Source organism: Ornithodoros turicata, unplaced genomic scaffold (genome assembly GCF_037126465.1).
Source record: "Ornithodoros turicata isolate Travis unplaced genomic scaffold, ASM3712646v1 ctg00000746.1, whole genome shotgun sequence".
Taxonomy (NCBI): Eukaryota; Metazoa; Arthropoda; class Arachnida; order Ixodida; family Argasidae; genus Ornithodoros; species Ornithodoros turicata.
In genome coordinates this window covers 2,586,948-2,602,928 of record NW_026999400.1, presented here as the reverse complement: position 1 = coordinate 2,602,928, position 15,981 = coordinate 2,586,948, and the positions used below count along the sequence as shown (strand labels likewise).

General features: G+C 47.9%; 1 protein-coding gene across 1 annotated transcript in view; it reads left to right on the top strand.

Moving 5' to 3' along the window:
- Window positions 1-15,981, top strand: part of LOC135374756 (uncharacterized) — a 283,547-nt gene that overhangs the window by 214,614 nt on the left and 52,952 nt on the right. The window lies entirely within an intron of this gene.

Sequence of the window (15,981 nt, the reverse complement as noted above, 5' to 3'; positions counted from 1 at the left end):
AGTACCTGGCGCCAAAATTGCAAAATATCTTTTAAAAAAGCAGTGAACACCGCTGTGCAGACTGTTCTACTGGGCCCAGAGGAAGAACAGTCCCCGTTTGAAATATCAGCGACTTCCGTCCCGAGAATCTTTCCTTAACATTTCGTCACCGGTTCCCTGGATTCTTTACCTTTCTGGTGAAATCGGATGATTGACACAGGTTCACCAATTGCGAAAGTGGGACTCGCTTCCCATTGGCATCTTAAATGTTCTGCAGAGCAGTTCCGGTTCTCGAACCGCTTTCTTTTTTTTTTTTTTTTTTTCTGTGTCTGTCAATCTGCAATGCTCGAACAGGTGTACTACCGCAACTTAGTTTACACGACATTGCTTCGTCTTTCTGTCGCTCTCACCTAAGGTTGTGTTGATTCTCGTATTTCGTCATGTATAAGAGAAGCTCTGCCGTGATCGATACTGAGTATTATATATATATATATACTATATGACTGACTATTATTATATTTTGTTCCTATACATAATGTGACGTCCCACTTCTTGAGTAATGTTTAGAATGTGAAACACGCATCGAAAATGCTTGCTGCAGCACCAGGTCAGTTACATGATGTTATTGTTATTGTACCACCTGTAGCACTGAATTTAGTTAGTATCCTCTACTGTTTGCTGTGTGGAAACCTACGTTCCCACAACCTCGGGGCGTCAGCCCGTCCGTTCCGTGCGCGAAGGAACAAGCAGAACAACAGAGATTCAAACCAACATACCGGCTTTATTCGCAAACAAGAGCGACAGAGCCTGCGCTGTATCCAGCCAACCAACTCAAGAAAAAAGGAAGACCTCACTTCCTAAGCACCTCGCTTATATATCTGATCAATGCCCCACCCCTCTGTTATCTTACGCCGTAAGTGCCGTGTGATGTGCCCTCTGACGGTGCTTCATACGTCAAAACAATGGCGTGGCCATACTCCCCCCCCCCCCACACACACACCTAGAGTGCCATCAAGTCGTCCGTGAGGTCCAATATGGCATCCTCCGAGGTTGCTGGTGCAGGGGATTGGGTGGGTGCTGAGGCAGGGAGCGACTCTCTCAAGAGTTCTGGGCGGAGGCGACGCAGCGTGGCCAGGGCGGTGGTGACGTCCGAAGAGGTACGGGCCGCATCAAGGCGGGACTGGTGCAGGGATCCTTTACGGTGGGTGGCCCGGTGTATCTCTGGGACATGGCACACCTGGCACAGGATCCTGCGTTCTTCATTTGTCAAGGGTTGAAACAATCGTTAAAAAACGTCAAAACAATGGCGTGGCCATAGCTGTTATTACTTTTGAGGGTGCCACACTAAATGGCAATCTGTATACAGGGTGTTTCACCTAATGTGAAAAAAATTTTTAGTAAAAAATATAATTTCCTGAATATTATGGCGTCAGCGCTGTTTCTCTCGGGGGAGATTTTGCCACCACTTCGGAGAGCTTTTATTAAATTTAGTTCGCGTGAAATTCAATGTTTCCGATCCGAAATTCGCCGAGACAACCTCACGTGTTTATTTTCTTCTTTTTTTACAGAAACAGATTGCGCACGCAGGGTTTACCCTAATCTATTGTAAACTACATTCACAACTACAATGGTAATAGCCGGAAAGAGGTTACGGAAACCGTCGTCTCGAGGGATACAAATTGCCGGCCGTGCTCAGATTCCGAAAGAAGCAATGCGAGAAGGCCATGTACCGGCCCTTTCACTTTTCCCTCTCCAAGCTTCTGCTGATTACAGCAGCATTGTTGCAACGCAAAGTTATCTGAAAGGAGAGCGAGAAGGAAACAGGAAGGGGCGTGTGTTGACTTGACGGAGAACAGACTTTGGCCGACAAGTTGCGTGCCTCGAAATGACGGATTTCGCAGCTTTCTCCTTTTCGTTTTATTTTTATTTTATTTTTTTAGTATTATTATTATTATTGCCAGAGTAGTAGGGAATGTATTTTGCAATGCCATGGGGGAAATTCTACGTGCGCTTTCGGTACCGACTGGTTCGGTTGGGTTTCGAACAACGTGGAGCCGACTGGGCAAAATTCGGATATCAATTGGGAAAATTGAATTTCGCGCGAATTAAATTTGGTAAAAGTAGTCAGAAATAACGGCAAGGTCTTCCCCGCGATAAATAGCGTTGACCCCATAATGTTGAGAGAAGTATATTTTTTTACGACGATCTTTTCCTTCCTTTTTTTTTTTTTTTTGCACCGTTAGAGGAAACATCTTGTCCCCAACCAAAGTAGTCATACCTCAACATTCCAGAGAAGTGAGTTGAGTAAGACAGACTGTGTGTCTGTTCGCTCTTTTTTTCTTTTTTTTTCTTCTTTTTTGATAACTAGAACAACCGTGGCGTCAAAGAATTCCTGCCTCATTCTTGAAATCAATGATACCACAATTCCCGGAGCAAACATCCGAAGAAAGCTCTTGCCCCGTCTGCACGCCGTGTTTACGTTGCTCGGTTTGCTTACCATCCTCGCCAGAAACACATATCTCGCAGTGTCTCATAAAGAGCGCAGAACCCGACCGCTTGCACCCTGCAAACACGGTTTATGTCGTGTATGAGAGATCGCTTCTTATGTTGACAGTTTCTTCCAACATCGATTGCTCTATACCGTCGTTTCCATAGGCGCGTTTTGACGTGATGTATTCGAGGGCGTACTAGTTTAACACGATCACAAGATTGACGAGGGACAAGACGTTCACGAGCACTTTTCCCTCGTCTATCTTGTAACTGTGTTCAACCAGTGCGCTTTCCAATAGATCATGTTATACCAACAAGCCCGAACTTCGCCGTTTTGACGGTTCAATAACGATATAAAAAAAGAGGACAATACAACATACCCCGGCACACAGCCGGGTGCTGTGTTGCATCATGAGTCAAAGAATCTAACACCCCAACGCTACGCCAAAGAATGTAGTGCAAGAGGAATTGATGGAGGACGTGCTGTGTAACTTAACACTGAGGCAAAATAAGTCAAATAATGTTGTGACTCTAAATCTCTGATCTCGATGCGAGTTCGCTGGGGTCGATGACGTACGGTGGCACTCACACGTCACGACTCCGACTCTCGGGTCGCGCGAGTTGAATACGCGAACAGAACCTATATGACGTGCTCATGACGTGCATTATGTGTCGTCACTTCCACTACACTTTGTGAATCGCGAATAAACGACGGTGCTCCCTCCTTAATTCTCTTTGCTCCTTGATGGGCACAGAGTGGTCACGCTCCCTCTAGCGCCAGGCAATATAATCCATCACACTCACTGAGCTGTTAAGACTGGCCGCATGACACTACACTGCGGCAGAAAGTGCGCTCCGCTACTGATGGCGCATGGGGGCGCTGCAGTATTTCTCCTTGCGCGCTATTGCATCTCCTTATTTCAAACGGCGTATGAAGTTGACGGACTAGATTTCTTTTCTTTCTTAAGTTGAACACGACTATAGAGTCGAATATCTCGGCATTGAAGTATCGTGAACATCATAATGTGGTGTGCGGGATGATTGGGCTCGCAGAAGGCGCTGCAAGTGACCTTCATCTAGGGTGTCTGCGCGGTGCATGCATGGAGGCAACCTGCTTTCACGGCGAGGGTGAGGCCGTATTACAGCTTGTGTATTTCGTTCATAATACATTTTCTCATAACAACAACCACTGACCTCAATACTACGTCAACTGCGCATTGCTGGATTTGCGCGAGCCAAACTTTTCCAGTGACTTCCTTCTTTCATATTATAGGTATCGTGCTAGTAAGCTAGGTATACTTCCCAGGTGAACCTTCTAGTTCACCATAGTATAGGGGTACTCCGTCGTTTCGTCGTCGTCTCATGCTGCTGTGACATCATTCAGACCTCATATACCCAAATTCATAGTCGACCTGACGGCACCCAAAGTGCCTCCATGGACGTTGCCATCGCCGCCTGTCACTGTCTCCATCCCCGGTCTCAAGAACAACAAAAAGAACTATCCTGATTTTATTCTTAGGCAACTTACCCTTGACTTCGTCGAGGCTCAATACCGCAACAGTACCGCTGTATACACGGATGGATCGTCGACCAGGGACACTTCAACTTCAGCCTTTGCCATTCCATCACAGTCTGTTACACGTGGGTGTCGTCTATCTCACCGTACCTCATCGACATCCGCTGAACTTTATGCTATCTTGTTATTTTTGACATATGCGGAAGGCTGTGAACCGCGGCACTGGGTAATTTACACAGACTCCAAAGCAGCTCTCCTGTGCATTAAAACCATGGGCATCCGCGGTTCCCTTGCCTCAGTGGTGATTGACATCCTGTGCGCCCTGAAGTCCCTACAAGATCGCTCCCACTACGGTGCCTTTCAGTGGGTTCCAGGGCATTGCGGAATAACTGGGAACCACGAGGCCGACGCTGCCGCTGCACACCAACAACGACCTTCTATGCCCATTATACTCTCGAGAGGAGACAGAAGATCCCTCCTCAGGCATTTGTCCGATTCCTGGTCTACCCTACAGTGGCAACACGACATTCCAACTATGTCCTCTTTGGGAAATGTAGACCCAACGCTGTCATACCGACTGCCTGCAAAGCTTCCTCGTCCTCTGAAGTCACTCATCCACAGGCTACGTCTGAATGTGGCCTTCACTCCGTCCTATCGATACCAGCTAGGCTGTGAGGCTAGCCCTATGTGCAACGAGTGTGGCGTACTTGCCAACGTTGAGCACATACTCCTCCGCTGCCGGACCTATGTCAACGAGAGGCGTAAACTGCAGTCGCAGCTTGCCACCCTTGGCTGCCGCCCCTTCAACTTGTCGACCATCCTCGGCCCTTGGGATACCGCGGCCGATTCCAGGGCGGCCTTACGTCACGTGGTTGACTTCTTTGAGGCGACAGGCCTAAAGGACTCACTATGACCCCAGCAGCGCCCTCGGACACTCCCACCACCACGATCACGTCCAGCATCGTCATCGCCACTTCGATCATTCCCGTCATCTCTCATCGTCATCACTGATCATTGTCACCACTCATATTAGACCCCTAGCTATGGGGTAGCGTTCCACTCCTAGAGTGGAAAACCTCCCCATTTCATCATCACAATATATATGTTGTTGTTGTCGTCGTCGTCTGCTTCATCGGTACAGAGGTCACTGCTAGTGTCCCAACAAATCTAAAAAGCAACGTGGGTCTCACCCAAACGAATCCAGACCAAACAAACAAGAAACAAGGCGGAAGGTATGTAGTAGTACCAAGATAACAACCTGCAAGAGGCACCATAAATATCTGAGGCAGGAGACCACAACGGCATAAATTCTACGCTGTGGTGATGGCGGTGGTGCCGAGATGCAGTTTAAGCCATAAAGCAGTAACGCATTTACCGCTGAAATTCCGCACTGTCGTGGCGGCGGTGGTTTCCATGGAAGCAATCACCGCATGAATTTTTGTCGTCGACTCGTACAACCCGTGTGTGCGCGCCCACGACCGTGCTGCTGGAATTCTTGCGAATACGCAACAAAAACATCTTGCACAGCAATCCTAAACACTGCACCCGTTCCACTAGCTGTGCTATTAAAGCTACCAACAACAACTTTATTCTGTGATTATGACTGGGGAGTTTCATCGCCAAGGGCGATGCTCTACACCATTGCTGCAGCTGTATTTGTTTTGTGCAGCATGTGTGTCACCAAAGCACATAACGTTGTGGAATTTGGCGCAGTGTCGTGCACACCTGCTAACACGTACACACATATACTATATGCAAAGATTATGGTGATATGGTACTAGTGGGTAAATTGATTAAATATATAGTGATTGAAAGTGGCTAAACCAAGAACCATGCCCTTACCACCATCCGAGAGAGCAACATGCAAATTAATGCTGCTGCAAGCGAACAGGACTTATGATAACCAACAAATACAGTGAAGAACCACAGTAAGAAACACACATGAGAAAAAATGAGCCAGCCAGAGAACTGCACAGTAATTAAAACTGGGTCGGGAAAGTATCGCACAGTTATTATCGTCCGAGAGCAACGTGCGAATTAATGCTGCTGAAAACTTGAATGGTACGCATGTATATATATAGGGTGTGTGCAGAAAAACCTAACCGACATTTGCGCACTTCTTACACAACACACAACAGTCGCTGTGGATGAATAAAAGGCAAGACGAACAACCCGCATTATTCCATGTATTCACACAAGTGACATTCCCCAGAATACTCCAGCGGATAATGTGAAATACGTCATTGATTTTAGCGGTTGCGTAACTAGAATTGCTGTACGTCACAAGTATAAATCCTCTCGTGCACTACTAACTGCGGGAAATAACCTGGGGCGCAGCCAGAAGATATTCCGTAGCAGACAAGAAGAGACGCATTTGATTGCGGCATTTCAGTAGACATTCCGGCACGGTGCGAATGCTCAATGTAATACGCAGGTTTTGCCCCGTGAGCATTTTTTTTTTTTCGCTTTTCCCCCCCGCTAGAATGTTCCCGAATACAGTCCAGATGCCGGGAGTAAACATGTTTAATAAATTCAGCGCACCGGCAAGCAACACAGTGTGTTCCGGTGGGGATGACAGAAGACGCGAACTATATCGCAATTTGTGATAACACGGTTGTGCAAGTGGATACAGTCCGATACGACATCGTGGGTATAGTTGCGAAAAAATCCCGATCCCGTCCCGGGATCCCGGGATCCACATTTCGAAATCGCGGGATTGTAAAAACGGCTCTGTATTCTGAACCCTAGTGAGGACACACCTGAAAACGAGCAAGACCCCTGTATACTGCACGGCGTCGGACGCCAAGAGAATGCTTCGAAAAATACGTCACGGCGCCTGCAGACGTACATGGTTGGTTGATGCGGAGTCCAGCTTGCTAGCCAGGGTGGACCCGAATTTACGCTTCTGTCTTCCGAGTCGCACGCCGCGTGCCATTGAATCGTTACTGCACCGTCTTGGACTAGGCGTCTCTTTCAGCCGTGCCTTGTTTTTCAAGATGGGGAACGTAAACTCGCCGAACTGCCTCACGTGTGATGAAGTGGAGAACACTGAAAACATATTAACTTCTCTAGATGCAGTCTCCAACGTAATGACCTCAGAGCCGCCTTGGAAAGACCGGACCGCCGTCCTCTAGACTTAGTGAAGCTCCTCGGAGAATGGCCGAGGGACCTTAGACAGCGTGCGGCAGCTGCTTTAATGACATTTCTTGTGGACTTACGTTTTTTTTGTTTTTATCTGCAAGTGTTTTTGAGTAGCCGGCTCCTATGTTTTGTGAGAGCCACCATCTCCATATTTTTCTTTTTAATTTCAACTCCAACTCTCTTCCATCGTCAGCATCATCCGCTACCCCGCTGCGTCTCCCTGGCGAGTTTATTACACCTCTCCCTGCAGCAAAGATTCCGGATCCCGCTAACTATGCCCACCAACTTCGACAATTTATGGCCACGCTACGCGACCGTACTTGGCGAGTCGCTACAGGACTCCCCTCTAGTGAGGAAACGAGCGAGAAAATAACAAAAAAATATTCGTCAGTGTTCGAGCACAAGTCGCTGTGGCCACTGCACCCGTCTGCCGGAGCGGGTGATATAGGGCTCTGCTGCATGTGTCCTCTGCGCTGCAGGTGGATGGTGCGTTGTTGAGTGGCCATTGATGTGGAGTTGACGTAAATAGAAGGCAAGTCCAAAAACCGGGTCACCAATATGTCAGGTCGTCACAAGTAAAGGCACGGAGAACACGGAAGCAGTTGAGTGTGTTTAAAAGCAATCTACAGTGAACCCTCGTCATTATGACCATGGTCGTTTCCGAAAATTTGCCTACTTGCCTGTATTTACAGCTTTTCAGCCGCAGAGCGCGGCAAAGGGAAAAAGGGAAGCGAGAGGAAGGAAAGAGAGGACGGGAGCGCAGTGTTTTCTGAGAAGGAGAAGGGAGAAAGTAAAGATAAAGAAAACCGTTGTACATCTGGCAGCGCGACTGTACCTGGCGAGTCGCTACAATGTGATCAGATGGACATCCTCTCGGAAAGCGTATCTAACTACTGGACGACAAGCTTATTAATTAGGCTAAGTATAGAGTTAAGCACGAGCTAAGCCCCTGCCACGATCTCTTGCGACGGAGCAACACTCCATCTCCGACTTTCTCCCGCTCGCGTCTAATGATCATAAGGACGCACAAACGAGCACTGCGCCCTAGAAATGTCTGGAAATAAACATAGACCCCCGCCAGTCTAGTACCAGGCACTCTACTGTACATTAATCCGGAAGCTTTTTACAGTATTCAAGGCCCTCGTCACTGGTTTTCCCAAATGCGCAGCCCTTGCCGACATGCAGTCGACCTTACAACTATAAAATGTAATTGCTCCTCCTACTCCTGCGGCTACACAAAAGCTACCGAACTGACAAATCTCGTGGCACAATGGCGACGATGAACAGCTGCTCTTGTAACGCATAACAAAAGAGAGCAAGTGACACCGTAACAGCAATGATGAACAGTGACACTTCTCAATGAGCAAACCGAGAATAAAGCGTGACAGCAGCCGCGAAACTTAATCCGTTATTGCTGTTTTCTTATAATGGTCTCGTCTAATTCAGGTCTCAATGTGTCATGGAGACACGGAGAGGTGCCCAAGAGCTGGAAAGAGTCCCTAGTAGTTTCATATTGTCAAAGCCGATCGATCATCATTTCGTTCAATTATAGCCTGATAAGTTGCTTTGGAAAAGTTATTGAACAAATGGTACTGCGTAGACTAGAATGGTCGCCCCAGTCCTATCACGCTTTTCGATGGCACCGCAGCTAATTGGATTCCGTCCTTCACCTCGTCCCCGCAGTCGTTGAGCAGGGAAAGAGTCAGAGGAAAACAGTCGTGACAGAATTCTTGACGTCCAGATAGCTAATCATACCATCAGTCACGCCCACATAGTGCCCGTGCTTTTACAAGCTGGCATCCCCCACAGTGCTTTCTCATATATGAGAAAGCTCTGTGGGGAACGCCAGCTTGTAACCGGCTTGTAATTGGAAAACAATCGGCCAGGTATACCTGGCCGACTGTTTTTCTAGTTGTGGCTAGTCGAAGTGCGTCATCCTGGCATACAGGACATCATGCAGAATCGTCGACCCTTCCCCGAGTCATGCAGCCAATGCTCCATCGGTTACGCACGGGATCTGCGTTCACGAACTCGCAACTGTTCAAGATCGGCTCAGGGAGGATTCCAGTTGCGGTCACTGTCGTCATCCGGATCGAGACTATCGAACATATCCTGACAGAATGCCGCGGGCCATACTATGCGGGAAACTCACCTTCCCCACTCCAGGCCTGGCATACTGACGGACGTCCTCTTCCCCGAAGCTTCTTATGCAGAACGAAAGAAGTGACAGGGCGCTGACAAGCTGGTGCATGATGAGAGAGGCGGAACCCGAGACGGGGAAGGAGAGAGACGACACAACAAGAATTCTCGAACACAGCAAAAAATTTTATTTACCAGAGCTCTATATATTCAAAAACCTCCGGAGAGGAGGAAGAGGAAGGAGGGAAGGCTTGCTTACGCAGTTGCCACGTGTACTAATCTCACAAGTCTCCCTGAGCAACCTACGCCAAGTGTTCTTTTCTTTGCACAAAACTTGGGTCTCGGGGAAAACCGGCTTACAGCCTGTGCATTCACGGAGATGCTGCACGAGTTCGCTCGACACAAAGCTCCGTTCATTGTTGCGCGAGTGTTCCCGTAAACGGTCATTGAGGCAGCGTCCCGTTTGCCCTACATAGCAAAAGCCGCATTCAAGGGGGATAGAATAGACAACAGAGCGGTTACAGGGCACAAGCGGGTCACGGTGCTTGACATTGCATCCCTTAAAAACAGAAGAAAATGGTGTTAACTTGCTTAGCTTCAAAGCATTTGAAAAAACGATCTTTATGCCGAAATCCTTGGCGACTGCATAAATGTTGTGCGACACAGAGTGATGGTACGGGATGACAGCAATTTGACCAGAGTGAGATTGGGGGACATCTGAAGAACAAGTGTTGTGATAAAATAGCTTTCGAAACAACATGAGAGCCCTAGCAGAAATGACATCATAACCATACCCAGCAGAACATAATCTGGAGCATTGGCGCAACAAACTGAAATTGACATGATGGAAACAACTTTTTGTCACAGAAGCGTTCAACAAAGATGATATAATACCGGATTTGACAATCTTAGAGTGTGAGCTAGAACGAGGCAGAAGAGGCTTGGCACCATCCTTACCGTAACACCAACAAATGCCTGACAGGGAAAAAATTGTTAAATCAAGAAACTTCAGCTTACTGTCTGAGGGGTACTCAACAGAGAATTTAAGCTCGGGGGCAAAGGAAGTAAGGGTGGTGACCAAACTCTCCGCTGAATAGACACTGGGATCAAAAAGATACGTAGATGACATCCTTGTTCTTTTTGATCCCAGTGTCTATTCAGCGGAGAGTTTGGTCACCACCCTTACTTCCTTTGCCCCCGAGCTTAAATTCTCTGTTGAGTACCCCTCAGACAGTAAGCTGAAGTTTCTTGATTTAACAATTTTTTCCCTGTCAGGCATTTGTTGGTGTTACGGTAAGGATGGTGCCAAGCCTCTTCTGCCTCGTTCTAGCTCACACTCTAAGATTGTCAAATCCGGTATTATATCATCTTTGTTGAACGCTTCTGTGACAAAAAGTTGTTTCCATCATGTCAATTTCAGTTTGTTGCGCCAATGCTCCAGATTATGTTCTGCTGGGTATGGTTATGATGTCATTTCTGCTAGGGCTCTCATGTTGTTTCGAAAGCTATTTTATCACAACACTTGTTCTTCAGATGTCCCCCAATCTCACTCTGGTCAAATTGCTGTCATCCCGTACCATCACTCTGTGTCGCACAACATTTATGCAGTCGCCAAGGATTTCGGCATAAAGATCGTTTTTTCAAATGCTTTGAAGCTAAGCAAGTTAACACCATTTTCTTCTGTTTTTAAGGGATGCAATGTCAAGCACCGTGACCCGCTTGTGCCCTGTAACCGCTCTGTTGTCTATTCTATCCCCCTTGAATGCGGCTTTTGCTATGTAGGGCAAACGGGACGCTGCCTCAATGACCGTTTACGGGAACACTCGCGCAACAATGAACGGAGCTTTGTGTCGAGCGAACTCGTGCAGCATCTCCGTGAATGCACAGGCTGTAAGCCGGTTTTCCCCGAGACCCAAGTTTTGTGCAAAGAAAAGAACACTTGGCGTAGGTTGCTCAGGGAGACTTGTGAGATTAGTACACGTGGCAACTGCGTAAGCAAGCCTTCCCTCCTTCCTCTTCCTCCTCTCCGGAGGTTTTTGAATATATAGAGCTCTGGTAAATAAAATTTTTTGCTGTGTTCGAGAATTCTTGTTGTGTCGTCTCTCTCCTTCCCCGTCTCGGGTTCCGCCTCTCTCATTATGCAGAACGACTTACAAAAACTCGCGGCCTCGTGCGTTTTCCTCAAGAAAAGGGCCTCGCGGAAAGACCACTCTAGTGCACTTCCCATCTACTGTGCACCTCCGTCCCATGAGTATCGTTCACCCTGCCTATGCCTTTTTTTTTTTTTTTTCCTATAGTCGTGACGATGCCCACATGAGTGTGGCCAACAACGGCAAGCAACTTCGACCCCCCCCCCCCCCCCCGATTGTTTTCCGACATAGAACAATTTCCGGGAAGCGGTCACTTTGAAAGCTGTGCCGACAAAAGGAGAGGAGGTATATGTTTAATAGAGAGAAAAGAGGAAATGTCAGCCATGCTGATACCGGCTTGTTATTAGAAAAAGTACATTACGCAGAAAAATTACAAACAAAAAAGAAACTCAAAATAAACATTAAATACAGATAAAAAATAATGAAAAACCAGTCAGTGCAGCACAGGCACGACATACCGCTAGAAAGCCCGGTCAGAGGGCGCGGTTGCAAGGCCCGAATCTTGCAGGAAGCGGAGCAGGGCTGTGGTGACGGGACCAAGGAGGGTAGCCATGGACATCGTGCTGCACCCAAGCTGCATTAGACGACGACAGAGGGCTTGCCGTTGGGGAAGGTGTTGCTGGCAGTGCAGTAGATAATGTGGAATATCGGCCACCTCGCCGCAGCTGGAACGTAAGGGGGAGCTGGATTGGCCCATTTTGTATAGCAGCAGCGGAGTGCGGGCAACGTTGAGACGGAGGCGGTGCAGAAGTGATTCCTCGCGGCGACTGCAGTGACACGCAATGAAGAAGGCAACCGAAGGGTTGATGGACTGCATGTGACCGTTGTGTGAGGCAGCCTCAGATGAGAACGCTTGGGCATGGGCAGCACACCGGGAACGAATAGATAGACGGCAAGCCCAAAACTGTAAGGAGCAGACATGCAGTGGCAGCAAATCTGAAACACTCGAATTCAGGGCCGGATTTTCTCTACTTTTTTGCACGAAAACAATTCGGTAGAAATTATTCATTTTACCGCTGTTGATCATCATGTACGATGAGCTTTTAAATATAAAAAACAATGAAAATCCAGGAGGTCGATGGAACCTCCCTGCCTGAACTGACGTGAAACCGGCCACCACATAGAAATACGGTGTATCCTAGACTCCTTTATACATCCATGAATATTATGCTCCGTTAAAAGGGCTAGACGTGGAATATTGAAACTCGGCCTGCATTGTTAAGTGCCTCCTTCTTCTCAGTTTGCAGAGTGGTGTTCCAGCGCGTAATAAGAAACCCGAGTTTTCAGCCAACATCCCGTTTCTTGTCTGACTTGCCTTCCACCGTTGTGAAACAGCATCGCTGATATTCTGTTTCACGTAGTCGCCAATTTGTGTTCTTGTCGACGAAGACAAAATGCGGAGACGTACTGTACCGGGCAATTAACGCTAAAGAAAAGTCACCCACCCGTCCGCGCACCGTTTCTGTGGTCATGAAAGTGTCATAGGAGAAGAGACGATTGCTTCAAAGAAGCTTAACTATTACAACATGACTACAACAAACTATCTTCGCGTCTGTGCCCTACAAGTTGTCCAGTGCACCCTCACGTGTCACTGAAGACTCAATATGATGCCGGGACTTTATGCATAAAAATCTTCAAAAATATGGGCAAAACAACCACAAATAATGGTGCAATGAGGAGACATAAAGGGAATAAGTCGTATACACATCTCTCTCTGTCTCTCTCTCTCTTTCGAGAGAGAGACAGCATGCCTTGGTAACAAGGCATAAGCCACATTCTCTAAGCGTTCTCTGAGTTGCGTGCAAACCATGGGTTCGATTTATGGGAAAACTGCTTTCATTCGAGGATGGTAGACCTAGATATTGATACGGGCAGCGCCAGCCCGAGAGCCACCGGCCCGGCCCGGCCCGCGGGCCTGGTTCGTGCCATTCATACCCCTTCGGCTGTTGTTATACGCATTGTGAATATTCTTTATTTCGCAATCGAGAGACACACCGGCAGCACAACAAACAAACAGTTACAAAACACATGCCGTTTCGGGACCCATAGGGGACCCATCATTAGGAATGGAAAAGCCTCACACTCAGCCGTTTGTCATTTATTAACGAGGAGGGCGTAGCACTCCGGAGCGTAACAATGTTTCAATTGCTTTAAACTGCCTTTGTTTGTTCTAGTACCGGTGTGCCTCTTGTTTTCGGAAACGGATGTCCAACCCCAGCGCTTGGACCATTTGCAGCACTGTGAATAGTGAAAAGCAAAACAGAGACCGGCTGGTGAAACGCGCGATTATCGGCATCGCAAGCTCTCGTGCTTCGCAAGGTTTGGTGGCGCCCTTGCCCCTACCATGATTTTTTTTTTTTTTTTTTTGCAGCTCCTAGCGGGCGGCCCTTGTCATTCTCTGGCTTACTTGAACCAGACCGCGCCTGATTTCGGAATGTCCGGACCGGGTCGGGCCCGGCCGAAGAATAGCGGAACGTGTCAATATCTAGACAGGCGAACCCTCGGGACAAAGCCCGTCCATCACGTATCCTAGGAAGACACAGCAACCCAGATAGACAGTATGACACCAATTGAGTGTATTTAATTACCTGTAGTAACTAGACGTGATGAAATAATCACTACGGAACGCAAACGAAGCCGAATTTCCGGCTTCCTGGCCCTCCTGCCAGCTGGCAAACGCGAGCCCACATAGAAAGGCCTTACGTAGTCAACCAGCGGCTTTTCTAAGTCCTTAGTCCCGCTTCTTAAAAAGGTAATCCTCTCAGTTTCACGCCGTACGTACTTGACTGCCGCGGATCGAGATACACAGGGGCTTAAAATTTCTCGGCACATCAGCGATAGCGGCACCCCTCACTCGATCAGATTTAAGTGTGCGTAAAATGCGATTATCTAACTTTTCGTGCTTCAAAGTCCAGTTCCCACATTGAGCGCTTCGCTTTATAGTGCTAGAAAATAGCTATCAAAATCTGGTGCTGTTTTTCCGCTTGCCGTTCTCACATACAACCGAGCACAGAGCGCTATCCTGCTGCAGTCACGGGATATCTCGTTGCGACGTGATGCACCGGTACTACCGTGATTGTTTACTGATCGCTTCGGGCATCCGCAGCATGAAGGCGGATGACACTTTCGATGCTGTGATCGCGATACCGAACTACTATATGTGGGGTGCATTGACGTGCGCTGGTTCACCAGAAAGAGGGAAAAGAAGCCTGCGTATGGGCGAGGTGCGCCGGTTCACCAGAAAGAGGGAAAAAGCACGGGTAAAGCTATGGTGTGACGTCATATGCACGCCACCTATAGCAACCAAACAGCCATGCATGCATTGGCAGATGCACGGGCAGATGAAACTCGTTGCCATTTTCACGTCGTCGCCTTCCTGTCTTGATGCTTCGAGTGATCGGAAGCAAAACAAACCCCAGCTTCTGCGACGTCACGGCTGAAAGAAGCGCACGATTGGTTAACGCAGACTCACCGCTCAAAATAGCGCTAGAAAAGTTGACCGGGGCTCTACTTCGACAAGAGCGGTTTTACAGCGGTTCGCAGCAATGCGAGAAGGAAAATATAGCGCAGTTTTCTAGCGCTATGTTGCAAAGCGCTATATGTGGGAACTGGCCTTTACATTTATACGCATGGGCGTTCCCATGATTTTTTTCCGGGTGAGGGGAGTGCAGAGTGCTTCCATGTGGCGCAAAGCCTGCAACCCTCTCATCTTTTCCTGGAGTCGGACTCCGTGGACTGTGCGGATAGGTTCATATTATTATATCAGAAGAATCGTGACGACCTTTACAAAAAGTCTGCTCAATTTTCACAAGTGAGCTTGGAGCTCCGGCGGGGGGTTGGGGGGGGGGGAGGGGGGCACGGCCTCCCTCTTGGTGCGTGAATGACTTTACGTCTACTGTGTTCCTAAACTGCGAGTGTCTTTCAGGCTGACATGTGTGAATGACCCGTTTCCCAGTAAATCTTTCTTACCAAAGGTTCCTGTCTCCTCCGGCTGGAAATTCCACCAGATTTTTTCCGACGCAGCTCTTCCTCTGGGACGTTGCGTTCTCAATTTCAAATTTATGTTCTTGCTGCGCTACTGTAATAAAGAAAAATATAAAACGCGCTTTCGTCAATTCACTTTCTATGCACTCTAGCAGGATAGCCATGCCTCGAACGTGGGAAGTACAGGAATGATATAATGAATATTGATGTTAGCGATGAAATAAACGACCTTGTCAGCTACAAAACTCAAAAGATTTCAGCAGTCTATGTAAGCACTGCCAGTAAGTTTGCATTACGAAACTCTACACACATAATGGATATGAAAGCATCCTTTCTTTGTACTGAAAGAAGCAGTTGCTGAACGGAGATGACGAGAGAAGGCATTCAAGCACGGCATTGCCGCCTTAAAGGTGGTAGTGATGACGAGCTATTTTCCAGCGATCTGCCTGCCGGTGTAGCGGCATTTCCGCCTTAAAGGGACTGTGAAACATTCAAATCTCGCTTTTGTTTCACAGAAGAGATGTTCGTGAACTTGCAACCGAAGCTTTGCGTTCAGGAATCGAGTAGCTTTCTCGTGAGCGA